Here is a 21,174-nt window from a genome sequence, read left to right on the forward strand (position 1 = left end):
GAAAAAGAGATGCACCCACTCCTCCCTTATCTTTCAAATATATGCTATGTTACAGTTTTGCCCATGATATTTCCATAAAAAGATGAGAGCAGAACAAAATACACTTGGCAATAGAGTTGCGTTTGTTTCCTAAAATAAAAAGCCATTGACCGAGTGCCAGTAACCACATCGTGAGCAGTGGTCACTGGGGACTCCCCAGGTCACACTGGGAACTGCCCCAGGCTTGGTTCCCCCACCTGTGGGCCCACCCCAAAGAAGACAGGGAAGACTGGCTTTTTCTGGCTCTCAGATGGTTAAAGAGTACCCCGAGGGTCCTGGTGGAGCTTGAGGAGCTAGCAACAGAGAGATGTGGAAGTGCCTCCACTGTCCTTAGAGTCTCTGGAACTATTACAGTGCTGCACCAGCCTAGGGTCATGCACCACTGGTCTCAGCTAGGAGCTTGGCAATGGAATCGGTTAACTGGAGACGGCAGAGCTGAGAGGTGCTGTCAGAAGAGCAGGAAGAAAACCAGCTGACACAGTGGCACCAGAGACAAGAGATGGGGCGCACCAGGAGCCAGATGCACAAGGAGGAAACCAGGACCAGCGAGGCCAGGGGGATCTGCCAGGGCTTCAGTCATGGAGGAGCTGTTGCAGAAGTACAGGAAGGCTTTGTCCCCTCCAGCCCCTTGCCTTCCTTCCAGCTGCGGCCCAGGCCTCCCCGCACCAGTCAAGACTGCCAGAGCCAAGCAAGCAAGGCTGGGAAGTAGATGAGGGAACAGGTAAATGTCTGGGAAGTGCCCATGGCCAGTCACTGGCAACCCCTGGAGACCTCTGTGTAGCTCAAGATTCTCATGAAATAATAAGGCTCCAGTCCTCAGCTGCAGGAAGCTGTAGATAGACTGGGAGTCCTTCAGATCTCAGCAGGGAGCACACTAATGAGAATCATCTCCACCACCCCAGGAAGTTCATCACAGAAAGTAAGCAGTGCGCTCGGGACAGCTGTCAGAAAAGGAAACTGTCCTTGGTCTCAGAGCGGGACAGATGCACCTAAAATGAAATCTGTGGAAGTCACAACCCTAACGCAATCACTTCAGACACTAGGGACTGTTAGCCACCCTGCCTTGAATATCAGCTGACCCTGACTCCACATGTGCACATGACCAATGTGGCCCTGAGCTAAGCCTTTGTCTGCCAAGCCAGACACACCAGCCTGGTCTCATCTTTTCCTCCATGGAGCACAGATATAATGAGAGCCTGTGACTGCTCCAGAGAGAGAACCTGCATGTTTCAGAGACACTGACGCTGTTAAATAGCAGTCACCCAGCCTGAGAATCAGTGACAAAAAAAGAAAAGATTTAAAGATAAGACGTCCTGAGCCTCAGTTCTGCACTCACTCTGGGCTTACGAGGCAAAGCCACTCCTTCAAGCCCCATTCCAGTGTCCCCCTGGGGACCTTCGGTCCGCCACCCATTCAGCACCTGGTTGAAGCCTTCAGAGCGCAGCACTCTGCGGCCTGGCTGTCTCTCTGCTGGTGATGTAGACCACAACAACTTGTCGAAAGCAATTTAACTTCACAAAATGAGCAAATATAAGTTGGTCGGCACTATAATCTGGTCGGAAATGAATGTCCCCATCACCACTGCTGAGTTTGATAATTTAGTTGTGGAATGGGGTTGCTTTATAACACTTTATGAACCCAGAATTTTGGGTTTTTTTTTTAAACAGTAGTGGTTTTTTTTTTTTTAAACCAATTTATTTTCAACTAGTTGTCACTACTCCATATTACTTGTAATAGGTGACAATTAGGGGAAAACACAATACCCCACTTAGGAGGGTGTTTGAAATAAATTTTCAGGAGACAAATGGGAGCAACCAAAATATGCAGGCTACATTTCCCTTCTTATAGAAAAGTAATTACACTTATGCATCTTTGAACTCAGCTCATAATGCAAATGAACACCCAACACACCAGTGCAGATCTAATTCCATTCTTTCTCCTTCATATGGAGTCTACCTGTATTAATGATGGACCCACTGTCTGTCGTCAGGCCAATGTACATGGCCTGGCGGGCTGGCCAGAGGTCTTTCTTACCAAAGCCTTTACATTTTTGCCTGAATACACAAGTTCATATTTTCTTTCACTGAGCTAAGATGTTATTTTTCAAACTGGGAACTATTTTCTCTCTCCCTCCTCTTCTCAGAGACATAAGTCTGCTTCTTTCATTTCCAGTTCTTCTCCTCCCCTCACTCCTCCTTCAGTGCACAGCAGGAGCCCCATCCTACCCGTGTGAAGACAGAGTCCTTCCTTTGCAGGAGCCCTGTGCCCAGCCCTAAGCCCTGCATTCCCATGGCACTCTGGAAGACCTTCGGCCTCTTAGTAACCAGCAAGCTCACCCACTGATCCTGCGCAGTGTCTTCAGGTCCCCTGCAGACCCCACCCCCAGCAGAGGGTCCACTGGCCCAGTGCAGGCTGCAGGAGATGTGGACTCTAACTTGATATGTAACAAACATTAGTGGTCTGTAGTCAGCTAATCCTAAGAAATCAGTTACACAAATGTAATTGGGTTGCTTAAGATCTAGTTAATAAAATTATTAATTCAGGTCTGAATTTAATTGCTTTTGATAAGATCTCTTTTGGAGTTATTTTTAGGAGCAAGTTCCTCAGATTTTTGGTGGAGAAAGATGGCTTTATTTTCACATATTGCAGAGGGCCTTACACAGTCTGCACCCCAGAATATTTGCCCTGAAAAGAGTATGCATCCCTGTTTGTAGTTGTTGTTGTTGTTTTTATTTTTAGAGAAAGGTCTTGCTATTTAGTTCAGGTTGGCCTTGAACTTACTGTGTAGCCCAGGTTGGGCTTAAACTCTCAGCAATCTTCCTGCCTCAGCCTCCTGAGTGCTGGGGTTACAAGATGTGCAACCATGCCCAAGCACCCATGCTTTTTAAAATGTATCATTTGGTCAAAGTAAGAGTAAAAAAGGTATTTTACATTAAACAATTTAAAAGTCACATTTCAGAGTAGTTCCATAAAGTGGAACTACTTCTTCTGCAACATCACCCAACAACTGTAGCATTGAATTTCTAAGTGGCTAGTGCAAATCACAATATCAAATTGTCACATTTAACTTGGATCACATGCCACCACACAGATCACTCCATTTCCTTATTCCAGCAGAGGCCATGTCACTCCTGTCAGTACTTAGTGTGTGCCTAGGTTAGCAGATGATGAATAACATGATCAGCACAGTGTTGGAGAGCACCTGAAGGCCACACACACAGCAGATGTCTGGCTTGGTGTCCAGTGAGTGACTGTGACCAAGGCTCCATCTGCAGATGCTCCAAGGAGGAAGAGGAGAGTCTGCTACTTGAAAAGATTTAAAGCCTCTGTTATAAAGATACCATAACTAACAGGTAGATGCAGAGGGCTTGTAATAGAAAATGCTTCTCCAGCCAGTAGAATTAGTTTCTTAGTTCCCCGGGTAATAGTTCCTGTTCCAGTTCTGGTTGCTTCTGTCTCTTATAGATGGCTGGTTACCATGGTCCATAGCTGCTCACTATGATGCACAAGGTATAAACCAATCCTCAACTGACAGGTCATTCTGCTTCTGTACTTCCTTCTAGCTTATCCCATATAAACTCTGGACCACCCAAGATCAGGGTTTGATATTTTGGATGACCCCAATCCATGCTTATCTAAGTAAAATAAATCTGTCTCCAACCCCTGGACGTCATTTCAGTGTTTCCATTTGCCACTGTATCCGGTGCACTGGTGGGGAAAACTGACTATGCTGACCTCTTTGGTCACTGGTTGTGGCCTTCAAGGACACATTGATGGCCTCTCCACGTCCCAGTGGGCAAGTACACCTGAGACTTCTGAGTCCCCTCAGAGGTCTGGAGCAGAATTCCTGGCTCCCACTTAAGCAGCTCATATTGGACCTCAAAGGGAGGAGGCTGCAATCTGTCCATCTGTCTGCCTGATTCCGGTCAGACCCCTGGGGAACTGTTCCAGTTAGTTTTTCTGTCAGTCCTGCTCAGTTTGATCAACTCTTGTTAGTTAGAGGAGGTTGGAATGTTTAACCTCTGAGTGCCTGATGAATGAATGTGTATAGTGGAACAGATAGCATAAGCAATAGGCTGCTCTTTCTGTGCACCAAGGCTTGGAAGCACTCGTCTTCTTGGCTAACTGGGCTCTCACCTGAAGTTCTGTAGTGATTGACATACAGCATAATGGAGGCCTCACACCCTCCTTAGCTAAGCTGTGCCTAATTCCCCCACAAAAGGCATAGCCAGGCGTGCATCTGAGTGGTCACTCTCTGAGGGGCACCCACTCTATGTCTGCTGCACCATCATTCAAGGCTACAGAACACACAAACAGGAAGTCAGATATGTAATTAGTCAAAAGCCACAGTCCCTAACTGCAGGAAAAAGAGCTTTTAAAAATGAAGTTAAAAATGAAACCAAATTTCTCCCTGTATCTCAAATAAAAAAATAAAATGCCCATTCTTCCTAAAAACCTTGGACCACTCATTGGTTGGCTACCACAATTGCTGCCAACATCTACAGCTTCACTCCCTCCTCCAGACTCATCTACTTGCAGCCAATTGAACTGATTCCAGCTAGTCATTGCCATTGCCTCTCTCCAGAGCCTGGTCAGATGACATCATCTAATGACCATCTGGGATGACTGTCAGCAATTCCTTCTGAGTTCCACATTTTGACTGAGGAAAATTGGACTGTCAGCCCTGACAAATGAGTTGCCAGAGCCTTTCCAAAGGTTGTCTTGCCTAGAAACAACCCAGTCAAGCACTTCTCAAAGATATCAAAAAGGGGAGGCAAAGTTCATTCTGGAGCCACACCTCCTGAGGCCTGCCCTGCAGATCTTTGGTCACAATCACTCACTGGACACCAAGCCAAAGCACCTGATATTTATAAGAAAACCCAGTCTGATAGATGGCCATACCTTCAGCTATGAGTTGTAAGGACTACAGCCACTAAAATAAATAAATAAGAACTCTGCCTGTAAAGCTAGTTCAAGATTTCCAGGCTGCCAGTGCCACTGCAGTTGCCCTCCATTGCCTTAGTCCTCTGCCACCCACAGCCTGCTGGTATACCTGCCTGGATCTAAAAGACGCCTTCTTCTGCCTTTGATCTGGCTCCTGTTGGGCAGCCCCTCTTCATAACTGACCTGGACTCGACCTCCCAGAGGTTCCCTTTATTCTTGCATCTTTGCAGGCTGTTTATCCAGTCCTTGTTTCCCCTTCCCCTCGCTAGTTGTGCTTTTTGCCCTAAACTCTATGAATGGTTGCCCGAAGAGAATAGAACAATCCATCAGACACACCGGACACTCTCCTAGATCAGATTAACCCTCACTACCTCACCAGAGTAATGTTATAAAACAGACAAGCCTAAATTATGTCTCTTCCTAAAAACAATTTAGGGAAAAACCTCTGCAATAAGAAAACCTTGGGGAGCTTGGCTACGGCCCATCCTAGTATCACTGACAGCACTAATGTTACTGCTTCTGTTTGGGCTTTGTCCCAGAAGATCACATGTAACATGCCCAGCAAAGGTTTGCCAGGGAAAGTAAAACAGGAAGGAAGTCTAACAGAAAATCACCCCCTAGCCAATATACTTCAGTTGCTTACTTGCCCAGTAATAGTTCCTGTTCCAGTTCCAGTTGCTTCTGTCTCTAAAAACAGTTGGTCACTGTGATACAGAGCTGGTCACTACAATGCACATTGCATAAACCAATCCCCAATTGACAAACCATTCTGCCTCTGTACTTCCTGTTTTTCCCATATAAGCTCTAGACCACCAAACATCAGGACCTGATATTTTGTGAATCAGTGCACATTGAAGTAAAATAAATCTGCCTCTAAATCCTGGGTGTCATTTCAGCAATTCTGTTTGCCATTGCAGGCTCAGTGAGCCAGGTGCTCTCCACAAAGGCTGGTGGACCTGGGTTCTGTGCTGAAACCATCCACGTTTCCCCCAAGTCCACAGTCAATACCGTGAACCCGAAATCCTGAAAGGAAGAGATACACATAAAAAGAAAAGAAATCGGTGCTGTGGATACCCAGTGTATTTCCTATAGACCAGGTGAATTCATCCATGGACCATGGACAAGCTCTAAGCTGTACAACAGATAAAGGAGATGTGGTATTTATACACAGCAGATTACTATTCTGCCATAAAGAGGGATGTACTTGAGGCATTGGTAGGATGTATGCACTTTGACTATAATGGTAAGTGAAATAAATCAGATACACAAGCATGAATATTACATGGTTTTTTAAAATAAAATTATAGATACATAGAGCAAAAGAGAAATAAATAAGGAGGAAGTAGAGAATCTTTTTAAATGGGGAAACAAGAGATGAAAGGAGAGGGGAGAAAAGGGAGGGAAAGGAGATGGGGAAAAAAGAATTGAAAGAGAAAATTATGAAAATAGAGCTTTTATAAGTGGGAAGAAAGCTCAGAGTTGGAAAAAGCAAGGAGGGAGGGTGTGTAGAGGAAATAAGACAGAGAATTCAGATGTATTACCCACATGTACCAGTTACCCACATGACTGTAATCATGACATTCTGCAGACATGTACTAAATATATATAAACTGAGTTGTGCCCCTTGCCCAGGCTGCTGATGTGAGGCACAGTGTTCACTACAGGGCAAGCTGCTGCTTCCAGCAGTCCCAGCCCCCAACTCTAGAGAGCACCACATGGCTTAGCCCAGGATGCAGTCAGATGTGTGAGTACACGGTCAGCTCAGGGTGAGTTTCAGGTACATCATGGCAAACCAAGAGCTGCATGTTCCCTGAGTCCCCAGGATGTGATTTAAGGTTTGTTTCGTTTAGTTGCTAAGTGACCAAAATGTAGCAATCTGAATCTTGACACAAGCTTGGAGATTGTCATGCAGAGCCACTCATGAGGAGAATCCAATGGGAGCAAAACTCAGAGAATCATCTGAGGTTAACTACAATCTCACTCAGTGCTGAAAGGTTTGCTGATCCTGGTTTCTTTAGTGGAAAATACAGCAGAGATTGGTTTTCATTAAACCTGCTTTCTAAGTGCTATTCACAGGAACATGCCTTGGTTTCCTGTATGTCATCAGCCACAACCTGATTTGTGTGTGTTATGACTTTTCTCATCATAATAAAATTCCTCCCAAATACTCTGCTTTATAGTTATATGTACAACCAATCTCTAGAGACATTTATGTTGAAATAGATACCACCCACTAGGAAATGCTAAATTAATCCCATTACTCTCTTTTGTGGGAAAGAAATACTTGCTGTTGACCAAACAGCAGCCTTATAGGTGCTGGCTGACTGGTTACCATGTTTCTGAACAGTCTCCCTGTGCCATTGGTGTGTTCATTACACATGTAATTCCACAGCTATCTTAGAGCACAGGCAGTGAGCCAGGAAGAATGAGAATCAATATGAGTGCCTTTCAGACAACCAATGCCTAACTTTCTATTACCAGGCCATCAGATTGCAATGGAAACTGTCCTTAACACCAACATAAACTTGGTCCCGTAACAGCAGGAACAGAAACAAGACAGACAGACAGAAACCAGAACCAGAGCGAGACCAAGTGAATGGCCGTTAGGAGTGAATCTTCACCAAGGAAACTGACTTAGGAATAAACAGCTCAGTGTTGCATCCTGAGCCTGGCAGCCCCCACCAGCTGGCCCAGTTCAGCCCAGGTAGGGGTCCTTTGCTGCAAATCGCCTCCTTCCCTAATCAAACTAGGAACAAAACAGGATCTGCTCACAGCAGCAGCACAGCCTCAGTCCCCAGCTCCTCCTCAGCCTGCCAGGCTCTGTCCTGCCTGCTCTTCCACCTGCTGCTTCCAGATTCAGCTGTCTCCGTCCACTGTTTCCTAGACAGCAAAGCTGTCCAGCCCCAGCCTGCCGTCGACTCAGGGTGTGACAGGTGTCTGACTTGGAGGGCACTCAAGCGCAGGTCCTATCCTGAGCATCTGGTGTGGCCCTAGCAGCTGGGACACTTCCCAGACCATAGAACTTGATGCCCCCTTGTTAAAGAGAGCTGAGTTAGAAATATTATAGGCAGTGACACAGGGCTGGGCCCTCAGAGGAGCCAGTGCAGAAGCCCAGGTACCCTGTGATCTTGGAGGAGACAGAGACACCTCCCACTCCGGGCCAGATCTCAATACAAAACGCAAAGCAAATGCAGCCACATCCTGAACATCAGAGACTAATATTCTGAATAGGTATCAGCTTGAGGAAGCCAGAAGGAGCCACTAACCCAACCCCTTACCAGTGAAGACCATAATCTATTCATGCCTGCTTGCTATGTGCCTTGCTTCCCAATTGAGTCCCAATTTAATCAATTTTACCTGCGCAATTGTACGTGTAATCTTATTGGCTGACCATAATTCTGACCCACCTCATCCCAGTCTGCCTTGCCAATTCCCATTTTCCCCCATCTTGGACCTGTCTCACCTTGTGGTGGTTTTGCTCTGTAAAAATTCCTGGAAAAAGCAGGGTCCTCAGCAACCTGCTCGGGGACCTTCTCTCTCTCTTAGAAGCTTTCTTCCTCTCAGTAAATATATTCTGCTCTTAACCTCTGTTGTTCCTAAAATTCATTCTTCCATTTTAGAGCAGGCGACCTCCTATCGGACACCTAGTAGGCTGGGCGTTTCCTTCCCCTGTGTCACCCTGACTCGGAGCCGGAGCCGCAGTGGGCAGCTCACGGGGCACCCAGGAACCAGGCCGGCCACGTTCTCTACAAGTGGGGAGCCACCAAGGGCCTTCGGGGCTGGCCCTACCACAGCTCCAACCAGCGCCTGCGTGCAACCCCGAAGCGCGGTCAGAGCCGGCCGGGAGGGCCCCGAGGAGCCAGAGCCAACGCATCCGGCCCACGGGTGCACGCTCTGCAAACATCAGGAAGTGAAGGGCTCCTGACAGCCAAGTTCTTGCTCCTGGGCAGATTACACTGAATTTCATAAGTACCTCTAATTTCATAAGCACCCCTAATTTCATAAGTAAGTTGCATGTGTGTTAAGAGACTGTAAGGCCTGTAGAACAATTTCAAAGCAGCAGGGGTGAGCCGACCAGGAACCCGCGATGGCTGCGCAGACGCTACAAGGAAAGGCATAAGGATGGCGGCCAGGCCGCGGGCTGGGTGTGATGAGGCGAGGTGCAGATGGCACAGTGGTGCTCTAGGACTCTGGAGAGCTACAGGCCAGGACCCCAGGAGCCGAACCCTGCGACACGCAGGGCAGGCCTGGGCATCCCGGCAGAGCTGATGGGCAGCTGGGGCGGCGCGGAGACAGCAGCGCCCGCTCTCGGCCGCTCCTCTGCCAGGCTGCAGACGCGGCCTGGCACAGTGAGACCTCTGCAAACGGCGGCAGCTTGCCCTCTGCCTCATAGTCCTGCTGGCATAACCAGTAGAAATGAGTCCGCAGTGAGGGCGGAACGTGCACAGGGACTCCTCCGCCACCACCACCCGTGCCCTGCTCCTCTTCTCTTCTGCAGAACCAGCGCGCTCTCTGCGCTGCGGCCATCTCAGCTAAGAGCGCTGGCCTCGGACCTGGGCCTTCTGCACTCCGGGGAGCTCCACCTGTGTCTGTGTGGGCTTGTTTCAGTTTTTGGCTTTCTACCATCTGTATTTATGTTTGATTGGCTTATAATGACCCTTTGTGTATATAGGGCACCACGTGTATATTAGATTTCCCACCACTGGAACAGAGTACCTATCACAACTTATGGAGGAGAGGGTTACTTTGGCTGATGGTTTGGGGTGTCCATGGTCAGCTGGCTCCACAGCAGAAATGGCATGGTAAAAAGAGTGCTGTGGGAACCCCACTCACCTGGCAGCCGGGAAGCAGAGACACAGGGAGGAAAGGAAAACAGCACACCCTTCCAGGTCACAGCCCAGTGACCGGCCTGAGCTGGCCCCACCACACAGGAAAGTTCAGAGAAGGAAAGCTGGACCAACCAGCAAGGCAGTGCGCTGCCCCACACCGTGGAGGCTGGCATCACTCACCCACTGTGCTGCACTAAAGCCCTCTCCCGACGGGGCACTTTGCTGCCCGGGCCTGTGTCGCAGTGGAGTCCAGAGTTCCTTAAATTCCTGAAAGCCTTTGTATGGAGGCACTGACTCAGATCCTCTGCCCAGAAGAGCAGGCTCCCCAACAACCCTCAGAGCCCTCCTTAGGCTGCCCTGGGGCTGAGGACCCAGACTTCATCGAGGAGGGTGGAGTCAGAACTGTGAGCCTGGCCAGGGTGCTGGGGGTGTCACAGTGCTGAAGCAGTGGAAACCTGGGCTGTGCCCTTAGAAGGGTCGACTAGCAGGCTCCTCGCTGGCAAGCACGGTTACCCTGACCCTAGCAGGCTAGATGCAGTTTGCTCGCAGCCTTGGTCAGCTGGGGTTTCCTGTGCACAGTCCAGGGAGAGCTGCTCTCAGAGTGCTCTCTACAATGCCTTTGTTAGTAGTGAGGAACCAAGGCCACCCCACACTGTAAGCAGTAACAGAGAAACTGAAGTTAGGGTGCGTCAGTCAGTCAAAAGGGGCGGCATCCGGAGGGAGGCACTGGAAAGGCTGCACACGCAGTAGCCCAGATGTCCCAGCTAAGCGTGGGCTAAAGAGCGAAGCAGATGCCACAGTGTGGAGGGAGGTGCTCAGCCTCACTGATCCTGCGGAGAAACGCAAATCAAAACCATAGTGAGTGTCCTCTCACCCAGTGAGAAAGGCTGTCCCCAAAAAGCCAAAAATTACACACACTGGCAAGGACACTGAGAAAGGGAACACACACACTGCGGCAAGGGGGAATTTAAGCCCCAGAGAATAAGAGGTAAGGAAACCATCACAGTTAAGTATGAAGCAGATCAAAGTCATGCAAGAACTTAAACAGGATGTGGCAACACTTCCTAATTTGATGTAAAAGGACTCAGCGTCGTTTTATTTTCTTCTGTGTTTCCAGATTTTGCACACGTATCACTTGCTTAATTAGAAAAACCTGGAGAAGACGAGGAGTTTATATGGGTAAGAGGGTCACAGGAGATAAGATATAGTAAATGTTTCTCAAAATCATTAACTTCCCTGTTGGAGGAAAATATGATTAATTTTCCATGTACAATCATTACTAGGATAAATGTTCATTAAGTACAATCATTACTAGAATTTTCTGGGTAGTTTATTGGTCCAGGGGATGTATACTTACTGAAGAAAGAGCAGGGAGTGGAGAAGGAGCCCCTGACCTCGGAGGCCACGCATCTGCTAGGAACAACTGACCCTGAAATAAACGACAAGGATTCCTCAGCCACACACAGTCTGGGGGGTGGGGGAGACAAGTTCATGGAGGTGCTCCTGGTGTGCCCTGGGGAGCCCACTGTGCTCTGGGGGCCTGCCTGCAGGATCAGAGCCAGGGGTGGCCCTAATGTGGGGGCTCAGTGCCCCGCTGGCACCCAGCTCCTTCTTAGCAGCTGTGTCACTGTTCTCTGGCCAGGGGCTTTCAGCCCATTCACAATAGGCAACTCTAGAAAGAGGCCTTTTTTCACTGAAACCAAAAAGCACCCGAGCTCTCCCACTCATTGCCAGCCCCCAAGGAACACAGGTGCCAGCACCTTGGTTTGCAAAGAATGCTCAGGTTTGCGAAGAAGCCCCTGAGGGGACCTGGGGCAGGGCGGCACTGGTCTGGGTCTCCAGTGACACCAAGTAGCTCTGCACTTGGGGATCTCATGGATTCTCATGGGGCTCTCACTTGGGGACCCAGGGATAGAGATGCTGGCATCGTCTGATTGGTGAGGAGTGGTGGCCAGCACCTGCCCTTCCTGTCTGTCTGCTCAGTGCCTAGGACACTGGTCCCATACCAGGCTGTGGTTGTTGTTACAATGTGTGCTGTGACCCAGGAAACAGGAAATGCAGGGAGCAAAAGAAAGGGGGCTGCAATGTCTGGGCTCAAGATTGGACACACTCAGGCTGGAAGTTGGGGCCAAGGTGACTGCTGGAACCAACCACACAGCTGGGGCTGGTAGCCGAGGACACCAGGTTCCCACACATCCACCACTGGCAACTCACTCTTCCCCCTGGCCAAGGAACTCTGGAGCTGACCTTAGACCTCTGAACTTGCAAGAACCTCAGGCTCACAGTTAAAGCTTAGCTATGAATACCAGTCACCAACTCAGAATAGCTTTTCCTTCGTCTCAGTTTTATACACTTCCAGTTGTTAAATTCCCTCACCCCTGACTCTTAATTGTATTTTGTCCGTAATCAGCTGGTCCAAACCTTGCTTGCTGGGATGCAGGGTGTGAAGAAGTCCTGGAACACGGAACACGGCCATCAGAGATGGCCCCACATGTCCCTGCTCCGATGCACGCTCTGTGACTTGGCAGCTGAGGCTGGGAGAGGGCAGCTCCATCTCTCCCTGGGAGAAACCACAGCAGCTGCTCCAGCAGCAGCTCCACAGGAGGGTGGAGACTTGGCTTTTTCATAATCAGTTGTCTTGGTTACTTTTCTCTCATTGCTGGAACAAAATACCTGACACCCAAAATGAAGGAAGGAAAGGTTATTTAGCTCACTGTTTATGAAGGCTTCAACCCATGCTCAGCTGGCTCCAAGGCAGGGTGGCTTGGCACCAGCACACTTCAAGGGAGCAGCCAGAGCAAAAGAGGGAAAAGCACGCCCCTTATTTTTCCTTTACATTGTACACAAGCCTTGGCCCACTCCAAGGCTGGTGTAGCACTCACAAAATCTCTGTGCCCTCCTCTTGCATAGGATGAGGTATTTACAAAATAAGGATCCTGGCCGCCTGCTGAGTCTCTCAGTTAAACTTTTAAACTTCTCAGGCTGGCACAATGTATCAGCCATAACACCAGCCAGTCTGGTGGAGCCAGCTGACACTCTGACCCCTGATGAAAACGCTGCCTTCTGACAACCCACAGAGAATTATCAGGTGATAGAGACAGAAAGTAGTACTGGGCACTCCAGGCAAGGACAAGGGAGAGGCAGGAGGACCCACAACCAGAAGAAAAGAGAACGGGGTCGGGCAGAGCTGCAGTTTTAAATAAAAAAACTAAATTAACTTCAAAATCCAATTTAAACCAAGTAGAGCAGCAATGTGGAGGGAATAAAACTCCTCCCCATTCCCCGCCCTGAAACTTCCCTGGCCTCGAATTCAGCCCAAACCTGTCCTACTTACACCTAGAGCAGCCGAGCTGGGCTAGTCGAGAAGCGAGGTTCGAGGTTCACCAGGCAGCTGCTTCTGGGGACCCTGTGCGCACAGCATGTGAGGTGAAGGGAGCACTTGTGCTTTCTGCAGGAAGGGAGACCACCAGTGCGTCCTCATCAGCCTTCAGAAGCACATCCCCTGGTGAGGCTGCCCTAATGATCTTTATAGCCTAGAATAAAATAATTTTAAAATATGTGTTTATTTTGCTGTTCATTTGATCTGACCACAGACACTACCTGTTGCGCATCCAGAGGTGTCAGGAGTGGCACTGCTCACTCTGTGCCCAGGTGCTTTTAGACATGACACGGTCTGGGCTCCTGACAGCCGGGGCTTCGGGACATCTGCATGGTTGTCACCAGCAGGACAGTTACATGGGGACCTGCTTTCCTGTACTGCCATGTAACAGGCATGAGCACAGCAGCCACCATGGAGCCCCGAAGGGAGCCCTGGCTTTTCACCGAGGGAGCCCCGCTCCCTGGAGATGCATGCAGCAGGCAGATGGGGAATCATGTCGCCCCACCTTGCATGGAGATCTGTCTCTGGCCAGCCCAGACCAAGACCAGCAATTGCAAAGGATTTTGTCGCCCTCTGCCTGTGCCTACATGCACCTGTTTGTACATGCTGGGTGTTTTCTGGAGTGACCCTGTTCCAGGGACTCAGATTGTTCACAAATCTTTTTTTCTTTTCTCCCCCCTCCCCCCGCCACCTCTCTGTTTTTGTTTTGTTGTTGTTTTTTTTTTGTTTTGTTTTGTTTTTTTTTTTTTTTGGGTTTTTTTTTTTTTTTTTTTTTTGGTACTGGGAATTGAGTTCACGACCTTGTGCTCCAGGCAAATGCTTGAACCACTGAGCTAAATTCCGGACCTGTCTACAAATCCTGACACCTGCTTTTATATATTCCACACTGCACAGGTGCAAGCATGGAAGTGAAAAGTAAATTCCACAGCCAGGCTGGAAAAGCAGGCTGGGGTGCTGCCGAGTGGAGAGGCAAGAAGAGGAGATGGGAGGCCCACAGCTGGCACCCACAGTGATGCCCCGAGCATTTCCTGGGTGCTGGTCAACACCATGCAGTCACACACACCCAGGCCGAGGCAGTGCCCCTAGTGAGTGGTTTCAACATTAGAACTGTTGTCCCACAGTTCTGGAGGCTGGAAGTCCAGGGTCAACGGTTAGTGTGGTTGGTTCTCCCAAGAGCAGGGAGGAAGACTGTTCCATGCCTTGCTCTCCTTTGACCAAAGCCCTTTAATGCCCCAAGCTCCTGGTAGTTTCCAGCAGTCTGTCTCATTCCTGGTTTGCTGTCCCATCTCCATCCTCCCATGGGAGCCTCCTGTGGTTGACTCTGTGCCCAAGGCCCCCTTTGCTGTAAGGGCCTCCGTCGTGTGGATGTGGACTGGTGGCAACATGGTGCTGTCTGTACCCTGCTTGGTACCCACATGCTGGCCATCATGCAGTCGCATTAAAAAGGAATACGCCCAAGTAATCCCCAGTGCCCTGGTTTTAGAAGCACGCATGGGACAGGCCTCAGGCCCAGAGACTCTGATTCAGTGCAGGGAAGGTGCGGGAGAACAGGTGTTTGGCCAGCTGTCCGGCCGTCTGAGTGTGGTGACTGACCCGAAGCGGGCAGCTTGCACGCGTGCCGGGCATTTGTCCAGCTGAGTAAGTGAAGGTGAGACGGCTTTACCCAGTCAACTAGCACTGTGAGAAACCAACCCTGGAGGAAGCACTGGCACGCGCTCAGGCGAGACCCGCCTGTTGTCCCTGAGCCTCCGTGTGTGTGCGAGCCCGTGTGTGCACTTCTGCGTGTGTGCATGTGTGGCATGCGTATGTGTGTGCGTGCATGCATGTGTACACGCCCAGCCACCAGTACAGCCCCAGGACAGAAATGTGCGCGTGCTGGGCGCCAAGTAGGAAGCGTGGGGGGGGGGGACCCGCTGGGGGCAGGATGGGACAAGTGTCAGCCACGAACAGCTCTTGATCAGGACGAACCCCGGGCCTAAGAACGTTAAGATCTTTCGGGAGCACCAGCCGGCCTGTCCTCTGAGGGTCACCGCAGCAGGAAAATGTGGCTCCGCTGCACCCCACCCCCCACCCCCTAACCCGCCTGGGTCCAGACCGAGTGCGCCCGCAGCTCTGCGGCGCCACCACGTGGCCGCGTCCAGGTCCTTCAGCAGCGTCGGCCTGGAGCTCTGGGGCCTCCTGCTGGGCAGCTTGGACAGTGGCTCTGGCAGCCCCTGTGACAGGGCCGCCGAGGGAGGGGAGCCTGAGGAGTCTGCGGCCGTGTAGGGGGGACCAGGAGTCGGGAAGCAGCGGGGAGAAATCTTAGCCCCCGAGGTTAGGGATTGTTCCCCATGGGAGCAAGCAGGGCTGCGGACCAACAGGGCAGTGGCAGAGGGAAGGGTCCGGCCGGGGTGCCACTCCCTGGGTCTGCCTGGTCGCTGGCCTTAAGCAAAGCTGGGCACCCAGGGGCTCACTCGGGAGGGCTCCAAGTCTGTAGGCCTCTTCCCAGTGGGGCAGGTGCTCTGCCACACAGGGCACGGAAGAGGAGGCGGGAGCTGGTTGCTGGGTCTGGGGCAGGCAGGTCCAGGCCTTGCATAGATCAAAGGAGCTGCGGGTAGAGACGCAGGACTTGAGGTAGGAAGCACTGTGGAGCCAGGGGCCTGTGTGTGCCCAGGGCGGAAGTTGCCCGTGGGCTGGGGGAGGCGGCAGAGTTGGGTTTCCTGTGGGTGGCGAGGACAGGGTGGGGCAGGGTACTGGTGGTAAGGCCTGGCCCTCTGGCACTGGGCGTCAGGAGCTGTTTGTCCTCTGGGCTGTCACCGAAGATGACCATGGGCTTCCTGCAATGTGACTCAGCAGGCTGGCTTCCTGGTTGTTGATTGCAGAAAAGGGCTTGACTTCCTGCTGCAGGCTATGGGTCAGCATCTGTCACTATGGGTGACCTGGCCTGTGTGTATATTTAACCTGCCAGCCTCTCGGGGGCCAGGAACAGTGGTCAGGTTGAGTCAGACAAACCGAGAAGAGACAGAATTGGTGGGAGACCACACCTCACCTTCTCTCTGAGCACAGACAGGTCTCCCGCAGGCCAGCGGGAAAGGTAGAGCGTCGGCTAAGATCAACCCGGACCGAGCACCCCTAGAGGCAGGATCCAATGGACACAGCTGAGTCTGTGCTGTCTCAGCCAGTACCTGGGAGGAGGGTTGCGGGGTAGGGGTGAGATGGAGGAGAAAGAGGAGGAGGAAGAGGAGGAGGAGGGTGCCGTGGTGCTGGTGTTGGCACTGGGGACACTGGTGTCAGGGTGGCACATCTCGTGACAGGCCAACACAGCCTGCCATTGCCCCGGGCATCTTGCGGGCTGTCATTATGATTTGGGACTCTATCCTATCCCGTTATGAAGCAGTTTGGTCTTCTAGAAATGCAGAAGCCGCCACAGGGAAGTAAGCCTTGACTGCCACTATTAACTATTTTCCCCTTTGGGCCCAGGTCGTTGGTGGATAGCTGCCCTTAACAGCAGGTTCTGCAGACATTCCTGCCTCCTCTACAGACAGGAATGGTCAGGACACATGGTGGGTGGATGTCTTAAAGGTCTGCAGTGGAGCTGCCCTGCCCTGCCCTGCCCTGCCCTGCCCGGTTCTGTTCCATTTTGAGGCAGTTTTGTCCTGTAGCTGGACTGGCCTGGAACTCACAAGGTTTCTGCCTCAGCCTCTTGCTTGCTGGAATGAAAGGTGGCTACCACCCCCGGTCCCCACTCACTCAACTCTGGCTCTTTATTTCTGATATTCCAGGTCCTGCCCTGGACCCTTGTTTCCCTGGCACAGTTCTTCTCCTGGCACTCACTGACATGCAGAGTCCCAGCGGGAAGCAGAGAGCCCCCAGAGGAGGGGCTGAGAGCTGGCTAAGGAACTCTCTACAGAGCTGCTGGGGGGGATCCCAAGCCAGCCAGAGGAAGGCTTCAATCACTGCCTGGCACCATGGGATGCTGCTGCACCCCTGAGGCTGAAGGACAATGGGGAGGGAGCTGCCTCCACCCTCCCCATGACATCCCTGGAAGCCTCATGCAGTCAGAGCAGAGGTGGCTGGATCTGGAGTGTGGACGGACATGGGGTCAGGGTGTGCAGTGACTGAAGCAGTGCACTGACCAAAGGCTGGGTGCCCTCCTAATGCCCGTAGCCTGGGTCAGGGACATGGGCAGACAGCTGCTGCGAAGCTCGCTCGATGCTTTTGCTGTCTTCTGCTGCTCTGAACAGTTGCCTGTCTGCCAGGCCTGCCTTGGAACCAGCCAATCATGGACTGAAACCTCCACAACTGTGAGCTAACTAAGCCTTTTTCCCTTTAACTCTGGGTGCCAGGTATTTGTCTCAGCAATGAAAGTAACTAACACACCCTGCAGGAGGAGTGGCCTGGCAGGAACCAGCAGCGAAGGAGGAGAGGATACATGTCACACATGGGGTCTCCGCCTGTGGGGTCTCCACAGCGCCCCCCTCCCAGAAGCTGGATCCAGATGCAGCATGGGGGGGGCAGGCCCCGGAGGTCAGCCAGGGGCATAGCAGCCCCTGGGCATTGGGTGTCCCTGGCTCCCGGATGCCCCTTCCACCCTTCAGCTCCTAGCAGCTAGAGCTGAGCTGTCAAGTGAGCCGCAGTGTGGGTGTGGGTGCCAGAGGGCTGTGGGCGAATGCCAGGGGCTCCTCCGCTTGCAGCAGCAGCACAGACACAGTCACCATGCTGGAAATACCACGGGAGGAGAAGTGCTCCATGAGCCTGACCTCCTGGACACTGAAGCTCAGCCTGCAGCGGCAAAAGGTTGTCCACCTGCGGCATCTACCTAGGAAAAGGCCGAGATTTGAGGTGCATTTTCTTCACACTGTGCCAAGGGGGGAAAACCCCAGATCAGACTGTGGTAAGCTGGGGACACCCCCAAAGGCAGGGCCACTCCCCCGCCAAGAGCATGGAGAGCACCCCAGGAGGCTGGCTAAGGGCAAGCAGACAACCAGAGCTATACCCTGGACAGGGGATGGGGGTTGGGGGCAGCACCCAGGAGGGAGCCCCAAGGTCACTGGCACCATGGCTGCCTTCCCAGGAGCCAGACCCTGCAGTCAGTCCCCAAGAGCACAGCATGGGCTGCATGGGGCTGCAGAGTATCCTGGAAATGGGGGCACCTGAGTCCACTCAGGGCGAAGGCAGAGCCAGCCCTGGACAGCACAGTGTCAGCAAGGTCTATGGCCACCCCTTGGCCAGCCACGCCCACCCATGTCCCACACACTCCCATCTCCACTGTGCAGAAGAACACGTGACTCCACTGTGCTGCTATAAGTATGCAGTGTGCAGTCTCAGTGAGTGTGTTCACACTGTCAGAAGACCCTCTCAGGACTCTGCCTCTTAAGACCAAATTTCCCTGCCCCATAAGCAGCTCTAGATACCACTGGCTATGTAGGCAGTAGCACACAGGATTTGTTTCTTTTTTGTTGTTGTTGTTTTTTGTTTTTTTATTTTTTAAAAAATTTTATTTAAAGGGAAAAACCCAAAACAGTATAAGATTTGTTTCTTGGTGACTGGCTTGTTTCACGTGGTATAACTTCGCTGCAGTCTGTCCAAGCTGTCTCAGTCAGTTCCACATCAGAGCTCCTCTCATTTTCAAGGCAGAGTAATATTCCACAGTGTGGCTATGTCTTATTTATCTGTTCATTGCAAGTGAGACAGACATCTAGGATGTTTCCATTTTTAGGTTCTGTGAGCAACACTAGGGGCATGAGTGGACAAGTAACTGCGACATCTGTCACATCCAGGAATAAAATACCATCCTTCCCTTTCCTATTTCCCTCCACCTGACTATTTCTGTTTGCAGAGGTAGAGACGCTGATTCTCTGAAGAGGAAGTAAAGCCAGGTCAGGGGGAGTGGGGCGCTAGGATCTGACCTCACAGCTGCTGCAGAGTGGGGGCAACTTCTGCCTTGGGGCCCTGGTTCCTCTGAGCTATAAACTCCAGGCCCGCAGTACCCACTCCTAGGAAGGTGGCAAACGCCTGACTCGTGCTCAGCTCTGGACTACAGCCATGTGTGTCGCCACAGTCTGGATGCTGACCTGAGAGCAGGGCTGGCTTCCCCCAGGGTGCACAGGAGAGTCCATCCACACTCCACTGTAGGCCCATGGTCCTGGAAATGGGGGCACCGGGGTCCACTCAGCCGCACCAGCCCGAGAGGCGCTGCCTTTCACAAGGCGCCTGAGTATCCCTGGCCCAGGCTGATTGGATTAGAGCCCACCCTGACCCGAACACCCTCATCTAACTCGATTATGTCTGCAGAGATGTTTTCCCTGAGTGAGGCTGAGTTCCCTGGGCCGCAGTTAGAGCTGCCAGCCGTCCTGTGGGAGACACAGCCCGGTCCACGGCACCCACCCCAAGGTGGCAGGGGGAATTAAGTACGAGGTTCACCCAGGACACCAGCCCTGGATGGAGCCCTGCTTGAGGAGCGACCCTGAGCTCCGTGTCTCCCATGCGAGGCTCCTGGCCGGCGCTGCTGGACGGAGCCACTGGGGCTCCAACCCAAGCTGTGCTCCTAGCAGTCTTTGTACGCCCTCAGTGTCCCAAGTGGAGAAGGAGGAAGAGGAGGAGAGAGGGAGGAGGGGGAGGGAAGGGGAGGGAGGAGGAGGAGAGGGGGAGGGGCACCGGGTGGCCCTGGGGCGGAATTCCGCACTCCCTTTGGTCTCTGAAGAGCGCAGCCCATGTCACCTTACCCTCTGTCCCAGGGAGACCATCGGGGCTGCGGGCCGCCCGTCCTGCCCCAGCTCCTCGGTGGTCCCACTGCCAAAGTCCCCGCGCCAGCGAGGCCACAGACACTGTCCAAGCTGGGGTGGCAGCACTTCCACTGGGACGGGACAGAAATGCTTGACTCCCCCCCCCCTTGCTCTGCGTGGCCATGGCCAGGGGCACGCACCCGCCGCAGGCCCCGGAGGGCGGAGAGGTGCTGCGGGAGACCCCTCCGTCGGTGGCCTGGCTGCAAGTGGCCCTGAGCCGCGCGCAGGGCCTGGCGGCTGCCTCACTCCCCTGACTTCCCCTCGCACTCCTCGTGAGGGTGAGAGCCGCTTCCCCGGCCTCTGTCCTGGCTGCCGGCGCGGTCTGTCCCCTTGCTGCTGGGTTCTCACATCAGTCTTGTTACCCGCTGCGCCCTCCTGGATCTGCCCCTCCCCCTCATCTTTCTAGTTGTTGGAGTCTAATCGCAAAGAGAAAACCTGCCTTTAGCACCGGTTCCTATTCCTTTAATGAGATCCTTGCCTTGACCCATGCAGCTCCCAAGGTTCTTGGGGTGGATGAGAAAATAGGAGACAAAGTTGGGGTCAGAGGGAGCCCTTACCTCCAGACGGGACAGAAGGAACGCTCAGCACTGTAGCTCTGTGTATTTGCGTACCCAGGAGGAGGATGTCCCTTCCAACCCCGCTGCCCAGCGCACCACTGCTTGGCTTGTCTAGGGCTTGCTGCTCTCCTGGGCTGAAGCAACCTCTTCACGTGACCTTCCCCACCACTCTTTGTTCTCGGGAGGACCAGGCCTGGGTTGCAGCCCTTCGTGTGTGGTCAGTTTCCAGCTTCAGCAGCTCCCAACAGATCCTGTTTCATCCTCTTCCTGCCTAGCCCTGCCCCTAAATGCTGATGGGCACTCAGGCTGCCTCCGAGGCTGGCGTGTCACCAGCTGAGCCCTGCGAACACGAACAGCTGGGCCAGGTGGAATTTACAGTTTCAGTTCCATGACGAGTCTGCACACCGATCTCCACAGGGCGGTACCAGTTCACATTCACTGGCACCAGCGATGGAGCAGGGCTCCCCACACACACACACCGCCCAGCGTTTGTTACTGACTTCCGGGAGGGACAGTCTCTCAAACCTCCCACCACCAGCCTGTGCTGACCCACACTCTTAGACCCCTCAGGCTGCTGGCCCTCAAGCCTCTCCTTCCCCAGGGCCCAAAGTCCAGGCCAGGAGCTTTGAATGCCGCTTCCTTTCTCTCTCAAAGCCCCTTCT

The 21,174-nt window shown here is 52.3% G+C and overlaps 1 long non-coding RNA gene across 2 annotated transcripts; it reads right to left on the minus strand.

Moving 5' to 3' along the window:
* Nucleotides 1-12,218: 12,218 nt before the first annotated feature.
* On the minus strand, nt 12,219-20,795 carry LOC134472787 (uncharacterized). 2 transcript variants are annotated; one of them, XR_010042773.1, is made up of 3 exons: nt 20,513-20,795; nt 13,147-13,345; nt 12,219-12,485 (listed from the first exon to the last, which is right to left on the minus strand). It is a non-coding gene; the product is annotated as an uncharacterized LOC134472787 (long non-coding RNA). The 2 variants fall into 2 exon arrangements; XR_010042772.1 differs by lacking the exons at nt 12,219-12,485; nt 13,147-13,345 and adding exons at nt 18,710-18,842; nt 19,245-19,315.
* Between the last annotated feature and the right edge of the window lie 379 nt (nt 20,796-21,174).

This window comes from Cavia porcellus, unplaced genomic scaffold, assembly GCF_034190915.1.
Source record: "Cavia porcellus strain 051 isolate PalLab524CR breed Dunkin Hartley unplaced genomic scaffold, mCavPor4.1 scaffold_24, whole genome shotgun sequence".
Taxonomy (NCBI): Eukaryota; Metazoa; Chordata; class Mammalia; order Rodentia; family Caviidae; genus Cavia; species Cavia porcellus.